Raw genomic sequence first — 27,533 nt, forward strand, 5'->3', positions numbered from 1 at the left:
CAAGTTTTCCAGAAACATATAGCTGGAAAGTTAAAGAACCAGAACTGGATATACGTTTATTAGACCCCAGGGTGCAAACATCATTGTGCTGTATTGCTTTTCCAGAACAACCAAGGCACTTTCTTCCATCTTTCTTCTAAAACACCTATTATTTAATACTTGTTCACTATGTGAAAAAATTCTTATCTCATTTAGACAGCTAAGTTAAAAATATCTCAGAGTTAAACTCTTCATAAGTGTAGTGAGCTTTGCTACAAATAATACAATATCTAGTAATTTTATACTTCTAAAATTTTTTATTGAATATGAATTCATAAAAGTGTATGTAAGGAATAAAGGATTATGATATTGTAAAACCTATCCACTCCAAATCCAGTTAAGAAAGAAAACACTATATGTGCCTTTGAAGAATCCTGCCCTGAATAGATGTATCCAATCTCTCCTATTATCTCTATGTACAAAGGTAACCATTGGCCCAACTTTATTTAGATAGATATAAATAGAATAGAAGAATAAGAAATATACATATCTTTTCCAGGAAGAGTATATATAGATATAATTCTCTTTCTCTCTCCCTCTCTCTCTCTCTCGCTCTCTCTCTCTCTCTCTCTCTCTCTCTATATATATATATATACACACACACACACATATATATACATATGTATATCTTTAGATAAATAGATAGATACATGTGTAGATTTAGTTTTTAACCCAAAAATTGTAGAATTAAAATTCCACTTCTTTTCATGATGAAAACTAGAGTTATTCTCTCACCATAAACAGACATTGGCAAAACATGTGAACCAACGGTTTTCAAATATTTGTCAACACATGCAGGGCTGTGACCCCCTGAGGAAAGACAGACAAATGAGGCACCACTGTGGTCTCAGGCTAGAAGAAATTTCTGGACATTAGTGTAGCGAATGGAGACCTAACTAGATTGTGGCCATTTTACTGAGTGGAAGAGTCAGAAATTCAAGTTCTGGGATGCTGAGGCAGATGGACTTGCGAGACTTAGAACACCCTTTGACATACACCCTTTGATGTATGAATATGTCCCATAAACTTTTCTAGGTTTGAAATTTTTGATAAGCTCTTCATATATAAGTGGGGATTTCAGTTTTAATTGCACTACCAACAAAGTATGTGGCAAGCAGTAGTCATCAGGACTTCAAATGAAAGTTGAATAAACCTCTCAGTGTATGTCCAGTATAAACAGCTAAACTGATGAAGACTTGAATAATAAAGGATGTATTGATATTATGTACTTTGTAGGCAAGGCCAAAGCCACACATGTGCAGTAAAAACAATTAGCCTACTTTTCTGCCAAATGCCTCTGATTTGCTTAAAAGAGGCATCTTCGTCTGCGAATCAGCTACATATTTTTAAAAAACAAATATCAAATAAATAAAAAAGTTTCAATTTCTTACAATAATACAATTAATGTCCAGCCAGTGTTGATATATGTCTAAGATTAAAAATTTTATACCCAAAGGTACAGAAAACTCCACCTTATTCAGATCTTTGATGGTTGAATGAAGTTCTAGATTATGTATGTGTTCACATAAAGAATATAAGTGCCACAACATTGTATCTTATTCACCAAAATTATATACCTAGTAATGTGTTTGTAACATTTCATAAAGTGATATAATTTTGCTTCTCTCTCTCTCTGTGTGTGTGTCTCTCTCTCACACTCACTCACTAGATACAGAAATATATTAGTAGAGAAACATGGACTATTTTAAAGTGAACATTTCCACAGGAACATGATTAATGAGGTAACACAGTTGTGGTTGCACTGACCAATGAGCAAAAACCCTTGCAAATTCATTGTATTGATCCATCTTAATTGTCCTAAATGTACCAATAATTCTGAAGCATTTACTCATATACTACATTGCTGTTTAACTTGAGATTTTCAATACTAATTAAAACAATAAATATTTTAATTTTATATACCTTAACAATATTGCCCATTTAAATTTTTATAGTTGATAAAATATGTTGATGAAATTGTGGAAACAATAGTTTGGCCTAAATTTTTACATCATAAAATTCAGATATTTAATCAATAATATTATCTACTGTTCAACTGTATAAGTTTGTTTGATAGTATTTATACTATAGGGAAATTAGCAGCCAGCATTTTAATAGAGATTCCAAATTTTTAGGCAAATAAGTCAACAGTTGTATCATTATCTATCAATGAGATATTAAACATGGAACGAAAACTAAAAATAATGACCTTTTAATGATGTTTTATATAGCCCATATGGATTCAGTCATCAACATTCATGTTGCAACAGAGCTATAGAAGTCAAGTGATTAAAATAAGAGATGAAAATCACTTCCCAGGTACTTACGTTGTTCTTATTCTTCTTTAATATGCACTTAGCTAGAGATAAACGTTTCCCCCCTTTCTCCATCATCACGTTATAGAATTCATCATTTTAAAAAATTTATTATTTCTACTAATTAATGAAGTGTTTTGTGTTTTGGTAATTATTGTTTAAGTCTCTTTTTCTAAGTCTTTTTATACCCCAAGAGCTTATATAAAGCTTTAATTTTAGATGTGTTCATTCCTAGTACTGCGGGAGTAATATTCATGCAATTCACAGAATATTGAACTATGGCCACCCTGTTTTTATGTGCCAAAGATGAACCTGGCAACTTCATTAAATAGCAGTGTTTTTACTTTAATTATGTGAATCATTTAATAAAAGTTAAGATAAACACATAAAACAAATAGAGAACCGCCATAAGAATACAAATCCTGAGTTTTAAAAAATATACAATCTGGAATATTGTGTTCAATAGTTGCTGTTCCATACAGCCAAGACATATTAAAGTAAAAATGAAGTTGGAATAGGTTGTGTAGAAGAAAATTTCTCATGCCTTAAATAAGATTATCCCAAATAAAATATTTTGCAACACTTGACTCAACTGTTTTCTTTCAATAGAAATGGGTTTTAGTACATAAAAATGACAGAAATTCATAATATTCAGCCTGTGAAAACTGAGTAAAAGACCAAAAGCATAAATAAGAGAAAAAAGAAACATCGTTTCACATGAAGAGGATTTAAGTATATGAACAGGGATCGAGAAAGCACTTTCTCACGTAACAGAATATGTCTTTTATTTATTTAGCTATGACCCAAATTATTTTATTTCCTCCTAATTACAACTTTGTCTAAACAACACACTTTAATTTTCAATTGGTTTGTTCTCATGCTTTTGTTTCTGATCTTTCAAACGGATCTTCTCATACACATGTGATAGTTTGATTAAGAGAAACATCATAAACAGCTGTATTCAGCAGGTCCTGAAAAAATTATGCTATTAAACAGATAACTTGAAAAGACTAAACGGAACCATTAACAATGAGGTATTGGAAGTCAGCCAGTCTGCAGGCATTAAAAGGATGGTTTTAGTTCACTAGCCTGCTAGGCTGAAGATCCATGGAGAGTAAGTACAAATAAAACCCCAGAGCATTTCTGTAAGACATTGTATTCAAAAGGTGAAATGAGGGTAACTATAAAGGAAGAACGTGTAAGCACTTAAAATGTATGTTGAGTTATGACCTCTAGCAATATGACACTGCCCCAAACTGCTTGGCAAGAATAGTGGCATGAAAAATTACCAAGATGTAAAAATAGAAAAAGGATTGCTCATGTTGGACAAAGACATTAAAAACTATCAAATACTTTAATAAACAAAATTCACAAACAATGCTAAAGAAAGAGTGGCTTTGCCTACCAAACACAATATATTTTATATATGGAGAGATTGAGCTTGTCTTGGTCTTTTCTTTCTTAATCACTTAACAAATGTTCTTTTCAAGAAAAATAATGTATTCACTACCAGTCCTTGAGCAAGAAAAAATATATAATTTGTTTACATATTTCAATTGATTCTTTTCATGCTTCTTGATAATATTTATAAAATATATAATATGTTTATACATAGAAGTATATATGTATATATATACACACATCTGTTTATAGTCAAAATATAACATGGATTAAATGTACTTTAACGTGTACAACTTTACTCAAATATGATTAGGAGAGATAAAAAACATCTTGATACATTTAATAAAATACACTTAGTGTCAAGCATGGTATTTGTTTAAAATTAAAGTAGGTTGAGTACATGTTTATATTAGGAATCCAACAATAGGGCAGATGTTGAGTTATGAAGAAGTAGACAACAGGATAAAAGCAGTGTGGCTTTTGTGGAATAAGGGAAGAGAAATCAGTCACATAAGGCAAGGAAGCACCCCTCACCCAGCAAGGGAAAGTTTAGTTAAATAGACTAGAATCAATACCCTCTAAGATAAGCAAGCCCAGTTTTATTTCTGGTAAATGTTAGTCCTGAGATTTTCTGGAGTGAAAAGTATGGTCTCAAGCAGTGCACAGAGAATATATGTGAAAAGTACTTAAATCAGAAAAATGTGTAGCTATCACTATGTGATGTGTGTCCACAGGTAGAAGGGCCTAATTCTGGGACTTGTTGTCTGGATTAGATTCCATCTCTTGCGCAGAAGGAAGCTCAAGTTAGAGGATGCTGCAAAGGTAAGACAGAAGCCTCAACCAAAGACCAAGTACAGCAACTTTTACTTTTTTATGCTCAATCTCCAATATGCTCTTTTAAAAGGTTGTATATCCTGTAAATTATCATCCCTGTGTTTTGTTAGTTTCACTTAAGTGGCATTGCATGGCCTGCATCGTATGTCATAAAGACTTTTTTTTTGTATTTCTATATCTCCATTGCCAGCATTGTCATTGTCTTGCAGAACATGGGAAAGGATCTTAGAAAATGTAGCACGATGGGACAAAGAATAAAGACATTCTCAAGCCCCTCCCAGCTCTGGTATAAACAGCATATCATTATTTCCAGTAGGCCTTGATTATATTCATAGGAGTTTTGAGGGTGTGTAGGCCTTTTAAAAGCTACTGAAGAGTTAGGCAAAGGTTTGCTTGTATCAAATAAAAGTGGGCATCATGCAACCAACTAGGAATCAGAGGAACGGGGCAAAAACTCCTGGAGTTCTCACATACATAGAGTTGCACAGAATCAGGTCCCTTACAGCGGTTTTATCATGTCCCACCCATGTATGTAAGCCTCTTGACTTCAAGCTACGTGGACCATAGAATTCTTTAGAGAAAAAAATATATGTAGATTAGCTGTGGAAACTATTTCAACCAAGACGTGGACAGACATATTGGCAGCTGTCTTATCCAATTCCACCCCATTTTTCATCTGACAGGCCAGCAAAACAGGGAAGATGGAGGCAAAGGAGATTTGCAAGCAGACTGCTGTGGGCCAGGAAGCTCTGTCCAAGCCAGGAGAGGCGTTTCAACTGATTAAAGATGAAGGATAACTGTAACATGGTAAGTGACTGAGGTTTTAGTAATCATATTAGATTCTATTTATTGGAAAGATGGGAAATATTATTAATCAGCACATTACCTTTTGTCATTCTATTTTCCAATATCAACCCAGTTCAAGACTTTGGGAGATTTGAAACAGAAATTTGATTTGGGTTAACTATAAAATATGAAGACTTTTTACTTGCACAAAGCTGGAAAGTTTTCCCATTACACTGGAAATGCACATAAACCAGGTCATTGATTTAACACATATGACATACTTCATAATAATCAGATTAAATAGCTTAAATATTGTCTTGTTCATAGCTCCCCAAAAGCACTTCCTAGAAATTGAGCTTTAAGGAACGAGTTGTGCTGAAGTCTGGTTCTTACTATGTTGAACATGGTCAAGCACGCTGTTTTATTGAGGCAATGCTTCTCATAATGGCGGTGTGAATGATTAATCTCCAGGATGGTCCTAGACTGGATCCCAAAACAAAACATAATTTTTGAAAGACTATTGTGCATGCCAGTGTTTGCCATGAATAGACTTTTAGAAATTCTTATTTATCCCTATCCTTAATTTTGCAGTTGAAGAAACAGATAAGATGAAAATTAAATGATTAGCTAAAATTGAACAGATAAATACTAAACAGAGTCAATCCAGCTCTCCTTAGGCCACACTATTGACGGTACTAGAATTCTTATGTTTGCTCCTTTAATTTACCATGCTATGTCAGGTATAAACTGGGATTCTATTTTAACCAAGTTTTTAATAGAATCAGTCTTCTTACCTTTTTAAAATCTTTAATTAGACTTACTACTTGTGTCCCATTCAAATGCTGTGTAAAATAATTCTGCTCACCTTTATTATTACAGTTAAGTCTGAGAATGAAGTTTTACTTTTCTTAAATTGTAGCTGACATTATAATTCCATAAACCTAAGTTATCTAATAGTCACAATTATATTTTGTTTTTTATTCAAAGAAATATTTTCAAGGTTTTTCTATTGAACATCTTATTAGAATTTTATAAACATACACCTCATTTGGAAACTGGGTTAACAAGATTGAAGATTCTATTTAGACTTTAATTATATGAACATCATTATACCTTATTTCACAGTATCAGATTCCTCGATGTCATGAGTAGCAATGAGACAGAAACAAACATATTGACAAACTCCCTAATCGTTGACACTGCCACTTAAAGGTAAGTTACCAAACTTTTCTACTGTCCCACTTCTGTCACACTTGCCTCTAGATAAATGAGGTTAATGTGTATGTATACTGTTTGGTACAGAAACTGATTTCAAAAAAGGATAAGTGAATAGTAATACAGCACAGTCAATGCTATTTCACAGAATACAGATTGACCTAAAGTGATCAGCATACTGATGATTCTCTAAAATGTCAGAATTAATAGAATTTGAATTACAGGTGTAATAAATAAAGTTTGTAATAAATGACTATAAAGAAGACATAATGATTACTTTTTGAACAATTAATCCATCATTTATTTAAATTTGTTTTTACTAAGAACCTATTATGCGCCAGTCTAGGTGCTGAAGATATTATGCTTAAGAAAATAGTGCCTCTCCTCAAGTTATTTTTAGATAAGTTGAACCTATGTCCTGTTTTCCCAAGAACCTACATATTTATTGCTTTTTTTTTAGAATTTTAACATTAATTAATTAGTTGATTGATTAATGTTTGGCTGTGTTGGGTCTTCGTTGCTGTGCACGGGCTTTCTCTAGTTGCACCGAGCAGGGGCTACTCTTCTTTGTGGTGCACAGGCTTCTCATTGCAGTGGCTTCTTTTGTTGTGGAGCACAGGCTCTAGGCACGCGGGCTTCAGTAGTTGTGGCACGTGGGCTCAGTAGTTGTGGCTTGCGGGCTCTAGAGCGCAGGCTCAGTAGTTGTGGCACACGGCCTCAGTTGCTCCACGGCACATGGGATCTTCCCAGACCAGGGATCGAACCCATGTCCCCTGCATTGGCAGGCAGATTCTTAACCACTGTGCCACCAGGGAAGCCCCTATTGCTTTTTAAAAATCTATTTTATTAAGAAGACTCCTTTTACTCTCAAATGTACCATCATATATATGATTAATTATATCATTATCCTAATTGTAAACTATTGATAAAACTTATATATAGAAATTTTGGAAGAAATTCAAGTCACTAAATTAGATCTTTTTTAAAAAAGTTAATTAGATCTTTAATTCCTTTTATGTGATTTTAATACCTCTTTTATTTTGAATGGTTTGAATCCTATTCTACCTGCATGAACTGAGGCAACTTTTTTTAAACCACAGTGAAAGCTGAATAAATATCTGATTATCTATCAACGGAATCAGTCTTACACCACAGAAGTCAGTAGATTAATTTCATCCAGCAGTGTTAAATCCTGTTTGGAGAAAAATGTGTAAAGAGGATTAGACGACATATTATAAATTGACTGTAAATAAACTATAGTCTCCTCACGAGGGAAGACATGATATTTGCTCCTACAAATGAGTATTTCATGATGCTCTGTTTCCTTGTTTTTAGATAAAAACTGGATGTAGGATAGTTGTCACTAACATTTTGTAGATGTAGAATGTATTTTAAAGAAATCTACTAAAGGAATACTCTTTTGAAAACAACAAAAATTCCTAAGATAGATGCACCTCTGAGTATATATTGAATTCTATAATTAATTAGAATAGGAGTAGATCCAGGATAAACAAGAAGTTTGCTTCGAAATCTAAAGAAATAATTAAATATTTCTAACTTGTCTAAGACATTATTCCTTACCTGTGCTTTGGTTCGATTTCTATATTAGAAAAACAAGAGATGTTTTTGATAATTCGGTTTTAAAAAACTCAGATCACCACATGAAGTTTTGAGGCATACGGAGGTATTAAAATCACAGTTTTGCTAATTTAATGAAGTTTTTGCATTTTTACAAATATGGAAGAGAAATATAAAGAGCAAAGGAGTCTATTTCTCCATAGAAATAGAAAGGATGAAAATTGTAGCCCTTCAACTTATATAAACAATAAACTATAAAATAATGTGTTTCTCATTGCCAATGAGTAGTATTGTTACTAGTACTTAATGTAAATAATCTGAATATTTTATCTGTACATTTAAGATAAAAAGCTCATATCACATTTCAGAGTGTGAGAAAAAGTAGCAATTACTTTCTAATCTTTCTCCATACACACAACTCCTTCTATCATGCCTAGCAAAGTGTATTTCTTATAACATATGCTCATTAAATATTTGATGGATTGTTAAGTTGAGAACATGAATTGAGAGGAATAACTGAGCATTTGTGGCTCTTTTGGGGAAAATGAGATGCTAAAATGTATATAGACAACTCTACAGTTGCTGAATTAAATAATAACCTTGCTAATTCTGGTAAAAATAAGTGGATGGGACTATATCATTTCCAAACCATCCTACAATGCTAGTTGTATGACATTTTTTTTTGGGGGGGAAAAAAAACAACAGCAAAATATTTGAATTACATTTATCAAAGATTGCTGGGAAGTGCCACATCTTGCAGTTAAATTTAAATGGTTTATAAGGAGATGACCACATAAATGTTATGATTCAAAATGAAATTTTTATAATTGGCTTGTAATATTGTTTGTTGGCTTAACATAAATATTTATAAAGAGTGTGCTACCTAGAAGCAAAAGTAGTTTCTTTCCCTTTTGGAATTAATTTTCTTTTTTATAATATTACTAGCATTTTCAAACATTTATCCATTTAAAGATCTAAAACTAAATCTCAAAAGCAAAAGCAATACCTATTGAGTTATATTAAAGTTAATACAGATAGCTACAGTCAGATTTATGAATGTATAAACAGTAGTATCAAATGTAATTAATAGATAATATATTATGTACAAGCTTATAATTTTGAGTGACTAGATAACAACAGAAAATTTAAAATCCTCCCAAAGAAACAGTGAAACCATCCCTTATCAGTAATGATCGACAGGATAATTTTTTATTTAGTCTATCTATCTATCATCTATCTATCTGTCTATCTAGATGAATAGACAGATACAGATATATCCCCATGATGGTTAATTTTGTGTCAACTTGGAGGGTATTTTTGATGAGTTAATATGTAATTAAGTAAACTTTGAATAAAACAGATTGCCTTCCATAATATGGCCTCATCCAATCAACTGAAGGCTTGAATAGAAAAAAAAATTATTTGACTCTCTGAGCAGAGCAAGAGGGGATTCTGCTGTAGACTGACGTCAGACTTCATGTGTACCATCACCGCTCCTGAATCTCCAGCCTTCCAGTGCCCACTACTGATTCTGGACTTGCCAGCCAACATAATTGTGTAAGCCAACTCCTTATAATTAATATTGACTCTGGGGCTTCCCTGGTGGCGCAGTGGTTGAGAGTCCGCCTGCCGATGCAGGGGACACGGGTTCGTGCCCCGGTCCAGGAAGATCCCACATGCCGCGGAGCTGCTGGGCCGTGAGCCATGGCCACTGAGCCTGCGCGTCCGGAGCCTGTGCTCCGCAACGGGAGAGGCCACAGCGGTGAGAGGCCCGCGTACCGCAAAAAAATTTTTAAAAATAAAAATAAAATAAATAAATATTGACTCTGTCTCTCTGGATAGTCTGACTCTCTCTCTGGATAACCCCAACCATGATTCTGATGATTCTGTCTCTATTGATTCTGTTTCTCTGGATAACCCTTACTAATATAATCCCCCAAGTCAATTTGACCAAAATTATGTGTCTTTATACAGCCATCATTTCTGACCTTATAGTACCAAAGTAAGTGATTGCAACATGAAAAAAAAAATCAATCACAATGCCATAAAGTGAAATGTCTAGATAAATTTCTTTGATCAAAAAATTTATTTCTCATCACATTGATACTATCATCAAAAAAACACCCTGACCTTCAGAATGAAGCAGGTCACATCATTTCTACATCATAAAGAATTTTGTGGCACACTAAGCTAGTTTTTATTTTGTTTCAAATTTGATTTTAAGAAATTTTTGTTACAACAGGTATTAGTCTGGATATAACAAGCTATGTTGTGTTAATAAACAACTTTAAAGCTCAGTGGTTTATGAAAAGACAATTTATTTTTATCTCATGCTAAATGTCCATTGCAAGATGAATGCATCTCTGTTCTGTTATCCTCCATCTAGGTCCAGGCTGAAGCAGCAGAATCTCTGTGGGAGATTTGCTTGGCAGAGGGAATAAAGAGATAAGGTTAACTGTGAGTTGGCTTTTAAAGCTTCAAGAGTGACATATATCACCTCCACACAAATACCCTTGGCTAAAATGATTTATATGACCTCTCCTGATTTCAGACTCCAAGGATGCATAATTCTCTTTTTGGGTGCATCATCACAAATCACAATGACTAAGTCTGAGATAACTGGGCAGGAATGGAAGTATAATCCTTCTGCAGAGAGAACCCTGCAAATTGCACTGCCAACACTGACATTGATAGGGTACAGCAGTATAATCCTTCCTCAGGAGGAGCAGAAAATGTTTTGAGCAATAATACAATATAGCATATACTTGGTGTCAATCTAGTAGGTAGAACTACACATGTTGTCAACAGATAGAGGTAACAGAAAGTGATATTTTGGCTCACTAGAGAAATATTTGTAAACAAGAGCTGTAACAACAAAACAACTGCCCAATAGAAGTGTGAGTTTTTCAGGTCATAATTAACATCTTGTCTCTAAAATATTCAAATATGAACACAACAACTGCATCTCAACGTTACACTGAAGTCAGCTGGAATCAATAATCTCCAATTCTTATAACATGGCAACTGTGTATATTTCTCATATGAAATACTTCTTTGTTCTTGAGGAGTTTGGAAAGAAGAATGAGTTGGAGAAGGGTTTGAAAAGATGCATAAGTAGGAAGAAAAAGGAAATAAAAAGAGAAATCTGGATTTAGAAATACACTCTTCACACTAGTACTAATTTTATTTCTCACAAAACAGTGATGTAGATTAAAAGAAGAATCAACATTTGTTTAAATGAATAAAATTTGGATAGTATTGTAGTCAAAACATTTTGTTTAAAAACACGAAAGAGAATCAACAGATACTATTTAGGTAAATTAAAGTTTTATTTTATAGTGAAATAACATCATGATTTCCATTTTTTAAAGTGACAGTTAATGAAACTTTGTGAAATACAGTATTTTTTCTTAGAAATTATAAAGTTTTTTGTGGGAAAATCTCTTCTTTTTCTGATGGCTAATCTTATTGATATATTACAGTTCAAAATGGTTTTACATGAGACACTTGGGAAAGTACTTATGTTTTTAAATGATACATACAGATTTGAGTAAGATATTAATTCAGAATAGGAGCAGGTAATTATGGACTAAATAGTTATCCTCTCTGGATCTCAATGCCATGTATAAAATAGTGATAGCAATCATATTTCAATTACATTATGTATACATTTTTAACACTTACTTTATCACAACTTCTATCATTTGAGTTTTTCTTCAGCCTCATAAACATTTAAAACTGTGAAGGGGAAAATTTTCACAAGAAATAGTTTCCTTTGTACTGTTTTGGCTGAAAATAATATTGAGGTTTTTTGCCTTTCTTAAAAACTGTTTGCTTCAAATGGGCTTATACAAATTACAATTTTATAGATCTGCTAATTAAAATAGTGAAGTAAGTTAAGAAAACACATTGAGAATTCTGGGAACATTTATAGGATCTTTGTGCTTATTTACAATGTTAAGCATATACTCTTTTCTAATTTGGTGTAAATTGAAAGCTAAAGGGCCATCTTTTTTATATCATTTTTTTCCTTACAGTCATTTACTTAGTGGTGATAGATGGAGCATTTGCTTGTCGTGAATAGCATGCTATACATCTATTATAATGAATTTTAGCCATCAACTTAATTGATAGTTTCAAACAGTGGGATAGATTTATTCCCACAATGAATAAAACTACTTAACATTTGCAGCCTGTATAAATTATATTAACATTTCTATTGGTTCTCCATTTTCAGCCTAATATACTGCTACTTTTAAAAGAAATCAGTCAAACAATATATAATATATCACTAAACCATAGCTTCTGTTTAAGTAGAGTAAAACTATTTTTTCTATAATGCTTGAAAACTATGTGTTAAATGATTTTGCCAGGAGCCTTCACTGAACCATGAAGCTTTTGACTTGTCTGATGTATATCTCTGTGAGCTCCTTTTATCATTTTTTACTTTAGACTATTTGTCTTTCTCTGGCATCTCACCTGTACAACATGTCTCTATTATAATAACATAGAGAGTTTCAGAAAACCTGTCCACTAATACGAAACGACTCTAATTCCATATAGGTTGTTATAAAGAGTAAAATACAAAGAAGTGATGATCAAATATTGATTTCTGAAAGTTTATACATATCTAAAACTTTTCTGGTACAAGTAAAAACCCTTAGGTCAAGTATCATAGAATCCAGTACACTTTCATGGGATGTGGCAATTATATAAGGAAATACATGGTTCAAAATTTATATAATGAATAGTTTCTACATTTTAATAATTTGTTACATTACTAAATCATGTGGGTTATTTAATTTTGCTGCATTGCTAACAAATGCATATTTTAATTATATTTTATTATTTTATATGATATTTTATGAAAAACTGGTAATTGAATAATGTTCTCAAATAGAATAGAATTAACATGCTGCTTAGAGGTAACAGTTTTATAGATAAAAATTGCAATCACTTGTAATTTACCACAATACTTGATCTAGATGATATAATATATTACCTTATGATCCTTTGTTTTTTCTTAAGTAAAATTATATAAGTTTGCTTTCCTTTTCGTAATACCATTTTCTTTTGATGAAACTCCACAAAAGTTTAAGAATTGAGTACTTTGCTTTATTTTTATTTTAATATGATTTTAAAGGAATTAAGAAATGGGGAAACCATAAGGTGATGCTGTAGACCTGTTAATACTAGTACTATAAAATTAAGATACATTTTAATAAAACACAATTTAATTAAATTTAATTTCCACAGAGTTATAGAAAATAGATGGATCAAAAGTACCACCCACTGGGGAATTCCCTGGTGATCCAGTGGTTAGGACTCCATGCTTTCACTGCTGAGGACCTGGGTTCGATCCCTGGTCAGGGAACTAAGATCCCACAAGCCATGCAGTGTGGCCAAAACCATAAAATTAAATTAAAAATCACCAGCCACTGGAGGACAACAATTCAAATAAGATCTAAACATAAGTTGTAATGTTAACTGCGTTAGATGGAATCCAAGACATCCATGTCATTTATTACACTTGATACAGTAAAATGACCTCTTTCTAAGTGCTCTGAACAAATATTGAGGTCTCGTGGGACATGGTGGTCATGATTTAAAGATGAGATCGGTCAGCATGTTGAGTTTTTAAAAAATTTTTTTAATTTACAGACATAGCTGCATAGGTGCAGGTACGGAGTAGTCAGATAATTGAATCCCAGATTGGGATACTTACCAACTATGTACAATGTAGCAAGAAAATCACACACATGCTGATGTTTTAAGCAAGGCAATTACTTTATTGTTGGAAAACGGAACTTAAAGTGGGTCATTAAAGAAGTGAAACTTGACAGTGACTTTGGTCGGTACAAAGATGGGCTATTTGAGGCATTGTAATAGATTATCCCAAAATTTATTGTCATTAAGTAGCCATGTATTGTTCTTGTCAATCAGAACATTGAAAAGGGCAGAGTGGGGATTCCCTGTATAAGCTCTATTACCTCTATGGCCTCGGGTTGAAGAATCAAAGACCAAATGCTAGAATCATCTGAAAGTTCACGCACTCACTTGTCTGGTTGTTGATACTGACCGTTCAAACGGGGGCCTCAGTTTTCATTCTTCAAGGGCCTCTGATAGTAGAGATAGTTTGGGTTTCCTTAGAGCATACATAATACCCGGATCCAAAGATAAGTGCCCCGAGGTAGAAGAAGCCAGTCAGAAGCCCCATATAACCTTTTGCGATATCACTTTGGAAATCATGCAGTATCACTTCTACCACTTTTTTTTTTTTTCAGGACATTGCTTTTTTTTTTAGAGCAATTTTAGGTTCACAGAAAAATTGAGAGGAAGGTATAGAGATTTCTCATATACTCCCTAAACCACACATGCGTCGACTCCCCCATTATCAGCATCCTCCTCTAGAGCTGTATCTTTGTTACAATTGATGAACCTGTATTGGCACATCATTACCATCCAAAATCCACAGTTTACATTAAGGCTCACTCTTCCTAAAATGATCTTATTTAACACTTGGTATATCTGGAGTCTCAGTTGAGTGCCTGCATTACTGTGAGGTCTCTGCAGTCTGTTTCATCAAAATTCCCATTTCTGCCAGCACTCTTTGACCTCTAATCTAAACTCTTCTTTTGGGTCCCTGCTTCCCAGTAACTGGCCTCTGCCAGGACTCACGGAAGACTGCCTTGCATATATACAACTTATTATTCAGCCAGAAATAAAAGGGATCCCTGAAGTCAATAGTCGGAGCTCCCTTTCTGAATAGCACCCTGCTTGCTAGTAACCTGACATCACAAACTGCAGCCACTTGAGCAGCCCTGAACTCCAAGTTCTGCCTTTCCAGCTCAGAGTTACCACTGTGTTCTGTTCCTAAACTACAATCTGAAAGGTAAACTCAGTATAAAGCCAACATACATAGGCTGCTCAACATGCTTTTTTTCCTCCTCTTTCAGGCATCAAATTCCAATACTGCTTGTTAAATAACATTGAAAAATAGTTGTCTCATATGTTGTTCCCAGTTTTTATGTTCATTTTTACTGGATGTATATTCCTGTACTGGTTACTCCATCTTGGTTAGAGAATCTGTTTTTATAACAATGTTAATAAACTGCGGGATATCCTTTTTAGAACAATGTTAATACAGCAAAAAATAAAACAAAACAAAACTGAAAGATCATTTCCAAGTAAAACCATCAATAGAGTGTGTTAATATATTTCTCATATTTAGATACAAGTGAGATGTATAATTAGAGGAAACATGGTGGACATTTTATTAATGATAACATTGTAAAAATATTTTACCATGACCCAGAGATATTCCATTACATTTAATTACAGTAATATTTAGCATGTGGTTCACAAGAATGCAATTATATAGAATGCAAGAATTCTATATAAGAATGCAGTTTCAAGTTTCTGAAACTTTGTGACATACTTTGCCCTAACTTAATAATCCTAATGTTTTAAAATAAAAGAACAAACTGTGATAAGAAAATCAAAATAATGTTACAATTATATAATTATTGATTTCTTATTAATCACTCAACCAGACTAAATTCTCTGATGACAGAGACTATGCCTTATTTCGCTCTCTATCCCTTTTTCCAAGTACAAAGACGGGAATATAGAGGTGTGTATAATGGATGAATTTATTGACAGAAAGAAAAGTCAAAATACAAGTGGTATCAGAAACCGTGTTATGAGCATGAGAAATGGGTGATTATAATAACGTAGTAATGAACAAATTACTGTCAATTGAAAGTAGAGAATAAGTGAATATGTAATCTTAAATTTAAAAATTATGTATATGTTAATGCCATTGTTAGCAGTATTTTTAGAGGGCAAGTTCCTCAAAGGAAGAAAGACAACAGTCAGGCTAATCAGTACTAGGTCAGACTCAGTGAATCCAAGATCAATTTGTTCTCCACACATATCTTATTGTACACTGAAAAAATTTTCAGGCATACATTTTCTCATAATTAGTGATGGATTTTGATATAGTAATTTTAATTATAATTAGGAAAGAAATGGATGGAATGAATTAGAGAAAAGATAGTGTTATATATATATTTTTAATCTAGATATTCCCAAGAACCAGAGTTAGAATTCTCGAATTAAGCTAAGTACCACATTAATGGAAGTTCACACTTAATATAGTCTCAGAAAGCATTTGGCAAATGCTTGTTTGTTAATTATATTGTACTCTACAGTGGGCATTCAACTTTAATTCTAGGAGTGGGAGTGTACTGCTTTGAAATAAAAATCATATTGAGAAATCAACAAGGATAAATAAAGTGTTTAATTCTAGTAAATATTAGCTCATACAGGATTTCTCAAACAGGAGTAGAAAAAATAATAGAAGTATTTTGACACATACATGGAACCTGGGTTATTTAACTCAGAATAAGCCAGGTGGATTTTTTTTTTAACATCTTTATTGGAGTATAATTGCTTTACAATGGTGTGTCAGTTTCTGCTTTATAACAAAGTGAATCAGTTATACATATACATATATCCCCATATCTCCTCCCTCTTGCATCTGCCTCCCACCCACCCTATACCACCCCTCTATGTAGTCACAAAGCACCGAGCTGATCTCCTTGTGCTATGCGGCTGCTTCCCACTAGCTATCTATTTTACATTTGGTAGTGTGTATATGTCAGTGTTACTCTCTCACTTCGTCCCAGCTTACACTTCCCCCTCCCCATATCTTCAAGTCCATTCTCTAGTAGGTCTGCGTCTTTATTCCCGTCTTGCCCCTAGGTTCTCCATTACCTTTTTTTCTGCCTTTTTTTTTTAGATTCCGTATATATGTGTTGGCATATGGTATTTGTTTTTCTCTTTCTGACTTACTTCACTCTGTATGACAAACTCTAGGTCCATCCACCTCTCTACAAATAACTCAGTCCTTTTAATGGCTGAGTAATATTCCATTGTATATATGTGCCACATCTTCTTTATCCATTCATCTGTTGATGGACACTTAGGTTGCTTTCATGTCGTGGCTATTGTAAATAGAGCTGCAATGAACATTTTGGTACATGACTCTTTTTGAATTATGGTTTTCTCAGGGTATATGCCTAGTAGTGGGATTGCTGGGTCGTATGTTGGTTCTATTTTTAATTTTTTAAGGAACCTCCATACTGTTCTCCATAGTGGCTGTATCAATTGACATTCCCACCAACAGTAAAAGAGGGTTCCCTTTTCTCCACACCCTCTCCAGCATTTGTTGTTTGTAGATTTTTTGATGATGGCCATTCTGACTGGTGTGAGATGATATCTCATTGTAGTTTTGATTTGCATTTCTCTAATGATTAATGATGTTGAGCATTCTTTCATGTGTTTGTTGGCAATCTGTATATCTTCTTTGGAGAAATGTCTATTTAGGTCTTCTGCCCATTTTTGGATTGGGTTGTTTGTTTTTTTGATACTGAGCTGCATGAGCTGCTTGTAAATTTTGGAGTTTAATCCTTTGTCAGTTGCTTCATTTGCAAATATTTTCTCCCATTCTGAGGGTTGTCTTTTCATCTTGTTTATGGTTTCCTTTGCTGTGCAAAAGCTTTTAAGTTTCATTAGGTCCCATTTGTTTATCTTTGTTTTTATTTTCATTTCTCTAGGAGGTGGGTCAAAAAGGATCTTGCTGTGATTTATGTCATAGAGTGTTCTGCCTATGTTTTCCTCTAAGAGTTTGATAGTTTCTGGCCATACATTTATGTCTTTAATCCATTTTGAGCTTATTTTTGTGTATGGTGTTAGGGAGTGTTCTAATTTCATTCTTTTACATGTAGCCGTCCAGTTTTCCCAGCACCACCTATTGAAGTGGCTGTCTTTTCTCCACTGTATCTTCTTGCCTCCTTTATTAAAGATAAGGTGACCATATGTGCATGGGTTTATCTCTGGGCTTTCTATCCTGTTTAATTGAGGGTAAATATGAGTCGATGTGAATACACATAAAATTAAAATTTGAGGAAAGTATAAGGACAAAATAATTCAGATTGACATGTGAAGATAAAACCAAACACCAGGGCTTCCCTGGTGGTGCAGTGGTTGAGAGTCCGCCTGCCGATGCAGGGGACACGGGTTCGTGCCCCGGTCCAGGAAGATCCCACATGCTGCGGAGCGGCTGGGCCCGTGAGCCATGGCCACTGAGCCTGCACGTCCGGAGCCTGTGCTCCGCAACGGGAGAGGCCACAACAGTGAGAGGCCCGTGTACTGCAAAAAAAAAAAAAACCAAACACCAAAAATTCACACCATAATCAAGAGCTAAGGATATTTTTAAAAATTGAGAGTAGAAAAAAAAAAAAATTGAGAGTAGAAATTAGAAAAAATATGGGTAACCTAACAAGAGTAATGAACAATTGCTATTTTAATAAAATGATATTCTATAGACTGCTTTAAATTTGATTTTAGAACAAAAAGGTGTATGATATGATATATCCATGAGACTCCTTGTGTAGTACAAAGCATTGGTTACCTCAACAGCAGGTGATTAAACTACTTTGAGACTGTCTACAAAATTCACCTTAAAAGTAATATGTACTCGATTTTGTTATGGTCATTTCCTTTGTTCTGTTTTCTTCAGAGATCTTTGAGTTTTGAATAAAAGCAGGTGCATAACCTTTTCTTTCTTTAGTAATAGATTTGTCTATTGGTGTCTAATTTAAAGGTAAGGTATTCATTGAGGAATTCTACACCCATAATTTGTCATCTAAAGGACTTTCATGAATGTGTCAGGAATATTCTCTACTGTTTAGAGAGTGCTGTAATATGCTGGCCTGAAATGTGCTTTGACATGAAGGCTTTTCAAAATTGTGTTAAATAAGTGGAAATTCTTAGATATAAATATTCTAAATATGTACACATAAATAATATATGCTTAGGAATACCTAGTTAATGGATCTTGTAAAGAAACAAGTCTGGACAGTTTTATCCATACAGAGAAAGCCTGGAATTGTTAAATTAGATGATTAAGATGCCAATATTATTATTTTTAGGACTTCTGTTCAGAGAAATTTGGAGTGGTTTTTAAATTCTACAGATTCCTAAAATTGTTCAATTCTTAATTGTTCTTACCTTTTATTCTTTATTATAATTGCAGCCCTCCCTTTGTTATGACATTTTGAAAACTTAGGAAATTGGAAGCTGAACCGGATAATCAGTTATCAACCAAGACATTTATCCTTATTAGCAAAACTTCAGTCAAAATTACCTTGCCACTTAAATTCTCAAAAAGAATTCTTTTACTTTTTAAAAATTTCGACATTTTTCAGTTTGAGTGTGATTACTTCAAACAATACACATAGTAATGGACTGGAGGGAACAACATTATGTAAAGTGTAGGAACAAGCCATCTCATGTGGATTTTATAATGTTTGCATATGGGATTGATAATTTTGCTTTCAGGATTTTCAGTCAAATAAATCAATGAATCTAACATTCAAAATTGAAGATGTCAAACTTCCTAAATGCTAATGAATGTTGATTATAGTGTGCTGAAAACCAGCTACTCAATATTAATTCTTTTAAAAGTAAACCTGTATACCACTCAATTAATAAAGTAGTCCATCTTAGTATATCTATCTTCTCCCTGTGTATACAATAGTATTAAATTCAAGGATATATATAAAATCTTTAATTTGATACATTTATTTTAATTAAAACATTTTGAAAATATATTATTTCTTTAAAATGGAAAAGAGTCAACTTTACTTTTTCTCTCTCTTATTCCTCACACAATCAATGTGTAAATACCATTTTTACTACCTCCAAAATATTTTATCAAGCCATTTACTTTGTCTCTACCCACAAGGACATGACAGACTATGATTATATGAATTCTTGAAACAGCTGGTGTTTAATAGTATTCTTTTAGTAACAAGGCATATAACCCCAATATAAAATAGATTAATTACAGTATAACTTGGAAGGATTTTAGAATAACAAGCTTCAAGAAGAATCCGTTTCATTCTGTTGATTGTTTCCTTTGCTGTGCATAAGTTTTTTAGTTTAATGTGGTCCCACTTGTCTAATTTTGCTTTTGGCGTCATATCCGAGAAATCATTTCCAAAGCTAATGCCAGGAAGCTTTTCCCATATGATTTCTTCTAGGAGTTTCACAGCGCCTGGTCTTATATTTAAATAATTCATTTTGTGTTGCTTTTTGTGTATAGTGAACGGGTCCGATTTCATTTTTTTGGCATGTGATATCCAGTTTCCCCAACATGCTTTGTTGAAGAGACTGTCTTTTTCCTATTGTGTATTCTTGGCATCCTAAGATTTACTTTATGACCTGGAAATTCCACTTCTGGTTATATACCCAAAAGAATTGAAATCATGATCTCAAAGAGGTATATGTCCTCCTATGTTCATTGCAGCATTATTTACAATAGCCAAGCTATGGAAATAACCTAAGTGGCCACCAACTGATGAACCGATAACACATTACATCTATGTTTATATATATATGTATATATATATGTGTGTGTTTATATATATGTATATACATATAATATATATGTGTAATTTAGCCTTATAAAGAAGAATCCTGCAATATACAATAACTTGGATGAACCTGGAAAACACCATGCTAAGTAAAATAAGCCATTCACAGAAGGACAAATTCTGCATGATTCCACTTACATGAAATATCTAAAATAGTCAAACTCATAGAAACAGAGTAAAATGGTGGTTGGCAGGGGTCCAGGTGGGGGAAAGTACCTTTGCCATTCAAAGGGTATAGAGTTTCAAATACTCAAGATGAATAATTTCTCGAGGTCTGCTATACAACATTGTGCCTATAGTTAATAGTACTGTCCTGTGTATCTAAATTTTTGTTCAGGGTAGACCTCATATCAAGTGTGTGGTTCTCTTTTTTAACCACAATAATACTTTAAAAATAGTCTTTTAGTATATGAAATATTATGTAGAGATTTAAAATAATGGAACAAAATTATATTTAATTACTTGAGAAATATTTCTGAAATCTCATAATCTAAAGAAAAACAAATATAAGTATACATATAATAAAATCTGTTTTTTAAGGAAAAAACAGTAGAATACATGGTAATAAGAAGGCATTGTCTTATGTGTTCACTGTCAGTCCCTCAGTGGCCTCTGTTTCATAACATACTTCACTCAAAATAAATTTTCAATTGCCAATCAGAATAGTTAGTCTACAACATAAATGTCATTCTAATGTGCCCATGCTTGAAGTTATTTCTGCTTATAATTAATTTTAAACTTGGCTTCATATACCCTCCCTTACATACCTTCATCTTCTACCACATCATACTATTGTGTAAGCCACATGAAACTTTACCCTCTTGGAGGAATTTTCCACTCTCTCACCTTGTGTTCTTTTTGAATACGCTATGCTTTCAATATGACTCAGTTTTGTAAGACATTGCCCTTCTATCAGTTTCATTTGGCTAAAACCCTCCTGAAAACATGATTTACATCAAGTGTCCTTAACATGTACTTCTATTACAACTATTACTTTTTTTTATAATACATTTAAAACCCTAATTGCAATTGCATATTGAATTGTCTGTCTCTTCTGCTAGATTGTAAACTCCTTAATGGAGGTGGAGTTAAGCCCCTCTGCTTCCTAAAGGAATGCTACATAGAAACACAATGGCATTGCTCCCATGTGTGAGGTGATAAAATACAGAATCTGGGATATTAACTTTAGCTAACCTTCTTAAAAACCTAGAGTCTAAATGATAAGAGAGTCTGAGAAAATCTTGTTTAAAGGCTTCCAGTCCCAAGGGGTACAGAGACAAGTTTAAGTGTACAACAGTCAATGGCCGTCCTGAGATTCAGTGAGTAAATACGTGATAGAGAAAGTAAGAATACGAAAAGGGTTAAAACTTTAAAAATCAAGACAATAGATATGAAGCATTCTGGAATGTTTAGTAAAGGGAAAACAGCCAAAATACTTCAGTGAGATAAAATAGTATCACTTACTACAGCATTATTATAATGGTTTATGATTCTAATAATAACCTTGGGTCATCAAGGCAAAGAATAACTTATATTAACATAGCAAATTAAAAATATTGACCTTCAGTAATATTCAACTCATAAAGGTTTACACCTAAATTTGTTTATAATTTTCCTAGATGCTCAATGATGTAAATCTTCAATTTTCTGGAAATCAAAGCTAGCCTGGTAAGTGACATCCAGACATTTCTAGGTAATTTCAATCTTCAAGTTAAGGAACATCTTCTGTAGAAATCAAAAGAGAAGAAAAATTTTATTTTCAGGATGAATTTGTGTTTTGATTTGATCATTTTTCTTTAATTGATTGCTGGAGTCCCCACACCCTATGCTACTTAGAAGGGGAGTCTTGGTTGATGCTTTGACTCTGTTGTTTATGAGCCAGATAATATGAAAACCAAAGAGATTATTTTAACTTGATGTTGCAAAATGAGGGAATTCCTTGGCAGTCCAGTGGTTAGGACCTGGCGCTTTCACTGCCATGGCCGGGGTTCAATCCCTGGTCAGGGAACTAAGATCCTGCAAGCTGCACGACGCGGCCAAAAAAAAATGTTGTAAAATGAAAGAGTAATATGATTCATTCTTTATAAATTCATAGTAAGTTAACAAATGTTTGACTCATAACAAGTGATATTTGACTTCAATGAGTTTCTACTTAGCTCTTTGTGAGGGTGGGGTCAGAAGTCCTCAAGGTAAGATTGTACAGGATGCTTTCATAAATGTTGCATAAACATTGGTCCATGAGTCTTTAAATAATGTGCAGAGCAGATTTGTGATTTGCAAAGTAGGAATTTTGATGAGTAAAACAATGCTAAGCAAGTGTGTTTATTTCATAATTTCTTAAAATGCGTTTTTTGATCACAAAGTCCATTTTTCAGGGCATTTCTCTTAGAGTAACATTTCATGAACTATACTTTGAAGCATATTGTTATATTTATTTAGTTAGAAAACCATTATAAAAATCTAAGCAAAAAATTTTTGAACAGAACGTTTTCCCCTCCTATTCTCCAACAAGAACAAAGACAAAAAGAAAGGTCAAAAATATATCCTCATCCTACAATTATGGAAGATCAGACTTTGTAAATTCCATCCTATGATTAAGAAAGCATGTTTTGTTTTATATTTAATGTAACCTGCTTTATCCCATTTTTTTTCTAATCTATTTTGACTTTGTTTTTTAAAATAAAATCAACTATGATTGAAATGACTACCTCTTCCTTAAACACAATAAAACACTGTTGGAGAGAACTTGAGGATCTAATAGTTAATACACAATATAAACGAAATATATCATTAAACCTAAAAGGTCACTCACTTGCATTTTAATATTAGCACGCACTTATTTTTGTGTGCTTTTTTTCCAGTTTTATTGAGATGTAATTGACACATAACACTGTGTAAGCTGAAGGTGTTCAATGTGTTGATTTGATACACGTATCTTGCAAAATGATTACCATCAGAGGATTAGCTAATACCTCTGTTCTGATGCATATATACTTGAAAGTAGCCAACACTTGTATAACACCATGTACTAGGCACAGCCCTAAGAACTTCTCACTGAATCTTTACCATGACCATCCTGTGGAGTTACATTATGATAATCTCCTTATTTTATAGTTGGGGAAAGAGGCTGATTTAAGTTAGGCAGTTTGCTGAGGGCACACAGTAAGCACATGGCACAGCCACATGTGAAAGTATATAGTCTGTCTCCAGAGTCCATAGCCTCAAACATCCTTCTTTGTAACACTCCAGGTCATCATATTGATAATCACTTGATATACTCAGAGTACTTTTGTTTGGGCTCTACGGATCAACAAATTATGTTTCCTTTTTCATAGAAAACTGTACTTTTTGGAAAAGATAGCTATTGGCATAACTAATTTTATTAATGATTATAAAATAATTGTTTCCTTGCTGCGTAAAAGATAATGTTATCTTTAGATGGAGAGGGCAAAACAAGAAAGTTTAACACAAAAATAGACCTGCTCAAGGAAGAGCAAGTTTGCCTTCGTAGTGGTAAAATCCTGACAAATTAATATTCAATGATTCACTTACTGCTTCTAAAATAATAATGACCATGCATTTTTTATATAATTTATCACTCTATTTTACAAGTATACATTATGTGTAAAATATGCACACCAATTATAGGGGCTTAAATGAATGCTATTCAATAAAATTATTCTTATTGTATTTTATTTTTCTGTTTACATATTTTATTATTTCATTAATAGAAGGTTAACCTATTTTAAACATAGGTAACACCACTAGTAATTATTCTCCCCCATTCAAGCCTTTCTCATAATTTTCAGTCTCCTAAGTCCTGTGTAAAAAAGAAAGGAGTCACCCATTCAAACACTAAAGAGATAAAATGTAAGAAATATAGACAGTGTGATATTTACACAACAGTTAAAACTGCTGTTCTTACAGAGAGAAAATATTGTTTTGACTTGCAAACTGAGAAAAAATAACTAGGGATGTCAGAATTGCAGATTAAATATAGACTCTAGATATCATGTTCTTACATTGTCATTGTTCTGACCGTAATTACACTTTAAAATGAAACTTGTGGATAAAGAGTATTTGAATATAACAAACTATAATGACTATAACACATTCTCAGGCAAAATGGCTATATTTGCTTTTTTCTAATATTTGATCACCATTAATGAGCTCCCCATGAAAGTTATGGTTTTAAGAAATTGATGAAAGCCTTAGTTCTGGAAAAAAATTTTACTTGAAACTATGTACCTACACAGCATACCAGAAAACAAACTGAATAATTTGTATGGCCAAAACCTGTTTCTCCAAGATTAATCTTTTTAGAGAACAAGGAATTATTTCTTTGAGTATTTTCTGCCATGGGGAAAGGGGAGGGAAATATACATTATTTCTGCTACCCTTTCTTTTTTATTAACATGACGTTCTCTCTCACGAGTACCATGGGTATAAACAGATGAGCATTTCTGTTCAGATCTATGGAATATGTAGTGAGAACCCAAGTTCCCATTATCATATATCATTTCAATTAATATTTTTTCAAAAACGTGCATATCTATTTATCATTACATCTTTTTGAAAAAAGTAGTCACACTATACCCCTGGAATCTAGGCCATTTAATGAATTTCATTTTCAGTATTTAGCATGCAAAAATATTACCTAATAGAAGTTAAGACCTCTTCTCTTGCTGTACCCATTGGTGAAGTTAGAAGTAACTAGTCACCAATTTTGTCCTAGTACTCCTTAATAAACAGGGGCAAAGGTTATGGGGATATTCATTAGCTTTATATGATATCAGGCAGAAGATCCCTCCAATTGCCAAATACTGATAGCAGTGCAAAATGCATTTATCAATACTTTCCCTGAACACGAGAAAATAATTATGTTTAGGAGAGAAAAGGATAAGAATGAAGACAAAACACTTTATTGCTTCTAAAATTTTACAGGATGAAAAGTGTAACTTGAAATATTATGTTGTAAAACTGAAATGGATAATTATAAATGCAAATAGATCTATGTAAGTCTAATGACATTTAAGGGAGAATGGATATGGAATAATACACATTTGTAGATAGAAGCAGTACTCTGTATAGTATGCTTTGTATCAAATGAAGGCCCTTTATGTCTACTAATGCTGACAGCAATTGACCCAGAAAAACAACCCCAACTTGAAAGAATTTTCTAAGTCAGTACTTTGTGAAAACCAAAAGGGAGATAATTTGACAATTACTATATTAACAATTTAAAATGAGAATTATGTATTTTCCAACTAGTATAATTATGTACTCCAAAATATAATTTGGGGTATGATGAAAACTCTTACCTTAGTAAAAGGTAGGTAATTATCTCTGCTCTTGTCCTGTGGCTATCTCTTTTTTTTTTTCTTTAATTCAAGAGAATTTTTGCTCTTCTGATCAGTTTCTTCGTGTACCATGCTATTCTTTCATGTGTCCTTCTGCTGTGGAATGGTTGGTTACATCTTTCTTCTAATATTATTAGGCAGTCCTTAGTTGTCTGCATAAACATATTTTAAACTTGCTTTGTCTTAACTACTTTGTCTTTATCAATGATATGCTCAAAAGGATCTCTATGCTCCCATTTGCTTTGAAGAAATTTTTACCATTAGCTACTGATTAATAAGAAATGACTTCTCATTATCTTTATGTTATCTTACATCTGTAAATGTCTCTAATATGAATCGTGCTTCTTGAACAAGTTGCCACAGTATTCTGCCTACTTAAAATTCTGCTCTATTATGGCAGTGGGTGGGATGTTATAAATTTTTTTTCCTTTGGATGAAAAATAATAATACCTGGTCTGTGTTGGCACTGGCTATCTTACATGTCACATAGAATCATTGATGCCCCAGGATTTTATTTTGTTTTGTTTTCTTTTAACAAAACATTAAACATCCCTCTTGGGCTGAAGTAGCCATTAAAGTTTATATTTTTGCTCCAACTTGGTGATAACAATAAAAGTTGGTAAGAGGGCTTCTCTGGTGGCAAAGTGGTTGGGAGTCCGCCTGCCGATGCAGGGGCCACAGGTTCGTGCCCCGGTCCGGGAAGATCCCACGTGCCGCGGAGCGGCTGGGCCTGTGAGCCATGGCCGCTGAGCCTGCGCGTCCGGAGGCTGTGCTCCGCAACGGGAGAGGCCACAACAAGTGAGAGGCCCGCGTACCGAAAAAAAAAAAAAAAAAGTTGGTAAGAAAGAATTCTGCCCTTGACCACACAAATCAGTAGACATAATCAGAAGGAACTGTATTTTGTTCTTCTCAATACTTTCAATGATTCTAAAGACCTATGTTTAAATGATGTGATTAAAATTACATGCAATTTTGTCTCTCACTCATCCATCTTTGCTATATCTTCTTACAAAGCCACTTTCATTTGCACATAACCAAGTACCTAGTAGTAGGACAATGTACGTCCAATAGACTAATAGAGCTGGGAATGGATTACTTTTATTTCATGATAAAAAGTTTTCCAAGTCAGATATCTTTCTTACATGTGATTCTAGACCTAAGGCAAAAACACACTTGCAAGAAGATAGAGCTTGCCTAATCTCAGATATGGGCAAACTGGATGCTGATGATGATTTCATCTCTGGGACTAGCATGGAATCAATTACATCACTGAGTACATACAATGGCAGCAACGTATAATGCGACTGTAATGAGTGAGGCTCTGGGACTTTCAGGGGAAGGGTTTCACAGAACTTATACCTGAGTTAATACACTTTGAGTTAGACAGACTTATAATTGAATTATTTCTCTTTTATTTAATCAGTTTTAATGTGTTTTATGTTTTTTTGTTTGTTTTTGTTGTTTCTTTTTGCGGTACGCGGGCCTATCACTGTTGTGGCCTC

The sequence above is a fragment of the Phocoena sinus genome, chromosome 5, assembly GCF_008692025.1.
Source record: "Phocoena sinus isolate mPhoSin1 chromosome 5, mPhoSin1.pri, whole genome shotgun sequence".
Classification (NCBI taxonomy): Eukaryota; Metazoa; Chordata; class Mammalia; order Artiodactyla; family Phocoenidae; genus Phocoena; species Phocoena sinus.